Source organism: Marmota flaviventris, chromosome 5, assembly GCF_047511675.1.
Source record: "Marmota flaviventris isolate mMarFla1 chromosome 5, mMarFla1.hap1, whole genome shotgun sequence".
Classification (NCBI taxonomy): Eukaryota; Metazoa; Chordata; class Mammalia; order Rodentia; family Sciuridae; genus Marmota; species Marmota flaviventris.
The window spans coordinates 3306266-3309635 of NC_092502.1; positions in this window are offsets into that span (position 1 = coordinate 3306266).

The following is a 3370-nucleotide window of genomic DNA, read 5'->3' on the forward strand; positions in this document are numbered from 1 at the left end:
TTTGGTGTTCCAGTTCTCTTCATATGTTACTCAGCTTTCCATTGTTGTGTCAAAACATGAAAAACTCAATTTATGGATGGAAAGATTTCCTTTGGCTCACATGATCACAGTTTTCTGTGACTATTGCTTTGGTCTGAGGTGACTTAAAAACACGATAGTGGAAGAGCAGAACTGTTTGTGTCATGGCAGAGGGAAGAGGATATAGAGGGGGATGAATGAGTCAACAACCAGACACCTGACAGCTAGTTTTGTTTAGGCTCACTGTTTTCTTAACAATAAATTAGGTGTCTATAAATATGATAAATGCTTATAAATTGTGTGATTTGTAGTGTTAAAGTTATAATAACAGAAATAATATAAATCAGTTTTTCTGGAGTTAAAATACTGAACTTTTAACTATCATGAGGTTGAAGTTTATTATTAACTTTTTGAATTTTGTAAAGTCAAATTTATTCATATTTATTGTCACATGTGTTCTTTTCCACATTAGAAATTTATATGAGGAAGCATATGATTCTAGACTTCATGCAGTATATATTTTTAGATTATTATCATAAGGCAAACCCTTTAAATTTTGCAAATTTCCTGGGTTTTTAGTAAATATTGGAGTGCCAAGCTTTCTAATTGGTATAGTTTTCTATACAAATTGTAGAATAAAGATGTGCTTTTCATGATGAAACTATTTTTAACAGCATGAAAATATGACTTGTCAAAAAAGAACAACCAATTCAGAATTTTTTATAGTGGGGATATAAAAAGAAGGTAAAGCAGCAGGGAAGCAGTAAGTAGGAGAGAGGTGTGGGGGGGTGCTATAAGGTGAGCATGTGTATAAGGAGATGATGAAAGTCTTTGTGACTTAGTGGAAAAGTGGTAAGTACAGAACACCGGTGCCAAGGAGTAGGGTTATCATGAAAACTGCCTGAGGGCAGGAGGCAGCTTTGGATTAGGGACCAGGCAGAGGTTACAAGAGTCTGGAGAAACAGGCTAGAAAAACCCTGGTGTGTTCCAAGCAGATGGTTATAGGTGGCCCTGGGGAGGGCTCAGAAGATGAGCAGATCAGGTCCAAGACCTTAGAGTTTGGAGGAGGGAAGGAGAGCAGATTGTGATGGGAGTGAGGGCTCCACTGGTCTTTGAGCCAAAGACCCCCTGGTTTCACCATGGCAGAGAATCGGTCTGCATTGTGCCCATGGCCTGAGACACTAAGACATCAAAGGAGAGGTCAGAGCAGGAAAGCATTCTGACCACACCCTGGGCACCATTCTTTGTGTTTACTGTGAGATGCAGGAACAAAGGAAAGCAGAACAGAGTCCTCTGGAAAATTCATGGCCTGACCAGGAGCAAGGAAAAGGAAAGGTTGCGGTGGAGAAACCACTTGCCCAAGAGATCAGTGCAGCTAAGAGCCCTGTGCCACGTGGCAAGACAAGGAGGAACTGGCCTTCAGGGAGCCTCGGAAGTCTGATGCCACCTCACCCTTCCCGTCACAGCCCAGGGGCACCTTCCACAGGCTCCTTACTCGGGGTCACCTCTGCACTGGGGGCCCTGATCTCAGTGCACTGCTCGGTGGTCCCACACAGCTGCAGGTCTCCTAAGCAGACCAGGTGCATGCTATGCGAGGGGCACACCTGGGCACTCACAGCACGCAGCCTGCAGGTGCAGAGTGCAGAGCCCTTAGGGCAGCTGCTGCTTGACTTACATTGAAAGTTTGCTGCAGGGAGCCCCTGATGGAAAGTTCCTCCTGGAGCTGTGGGTGTGGAGGTGCAGAGAGGTCCCCAGGAAATCAATACCCCACCAACTGGATTTCGTAGGGTAGAAAATCCACTGGCATTAGCATGCAGCCTTGCTAGCAGCCAAGGACCAGGAAAGCCACAGGAACGGAGCTGCCCAGGCCTTGGGAGGGTGAACCCCACAGTGTGCACAGGAGGCTGGACAAGAAGAGTTTGGGTTGAATTCCTCCCTGCTGGGTTTTGTCTTGCATGGAGCAGATTCCTCCCCTCTGCTGCTCTGCTTCTCCCTTTGCAATAGGACCGTTTGTCCTGTGCCCTGTACTTTGGAAGTGTGGGATGATTTTTTAAAGGGGGCTCACACCTGAAGCGGTATTCGTTCATTCTCACTGGAGATGTTGGACTTGTACTTTTGAAATTGTGACACAGACATGAGACTTGCAGGGCAAAGGACAGAAAGTAATGGCTTGGGTATGTTCAAGTGCATCCCAAAAGCTCACGTGCTGATGAGGCTTGCTCTCGAGTGCAGCAGTGTGGGTGTTGCTGGGATTTATAAGAGATGGTTCCCATGGGTGGCCACAGGTCCCTGGGTTGCTGTCCTTAGAAGGGAGTCGGGTGTGACTGATGCCTGCATGAGTTCTCCTGAGAGGTTGGTATTAAGGCTGATGGGGCTCCGCCCTGTCTCACTTTCTGTCTGTGAGCTAAGCTCTCGCTCCACATGTGGTCCCACCATCACCAGCCACTGTGATGTTCTGCAGCCAAGAGCCCTGACCAGAACTCAGCAATGCCAGCGCCTTGCCTCTGGACTTGAGAAACTGAACAGAACAAACCTTTTTTTCCTATAAAGTTAGCTTGCGTTGGCATTTTATTATAGCATCCAGCACAGCAGCTATGATTGTGAATAAAAGTGGAAACATTTACTTTTCCACCATACTTGAAGCCCCAAAATTAAAAAAATAAAATGCAAAAGTATTCTTATTATTATTTTTTTTTTTGGCAATGCAGTTACTTACAAGAGAATCTCTTCTTTGTAACAAGATGATATTGAAAAGAATGTTTTACCAAAATTTTCATTGGGATGTCATTTAAATTATTTATAGATACTGAGGACAAGTCTAAAATCTGTCATGGTATATAGCTCTTTAGTCTATAAATAGTAAGACCAATCTGATATGTAAATATTCTCCAAGCTTCTATGCAAATGATCTGGTAAAACTTGATAAAACTAATTTTGGGGTTTTCAAATTGGGGTTTTCTCTGAATATTTTGTGTATACTGGCTTGATGGTATAGAGAAAATTATTTCCAAAGAAAAACTACAACACCCATTGTGGTTAGTGGCACTACTCATTGTTTTCAAATTTATAGTACATGTGTATAGATTTGCCTGGATCTGAAATTTTTCTCATCCCCTCTAATGTAGCTACACAAGTCTCACTTTATCCCCTGGGTTCTTTCTGTTCATGTAGGTTGCCTTGAATCAGAACAACTGCACTAACTGAACTGTTATCCTCCTTTTGTTTTTATTCTATATTTTTTCCTTAAAAACTTTGTACCTATTTTCTACCAAACTTCTGCAGAAGTTCAGCTGCTAACAGCATAATGCTAGCCAGGTTCCTTCAGTTTCTCATCAGTGTCCATCAGAGAGAC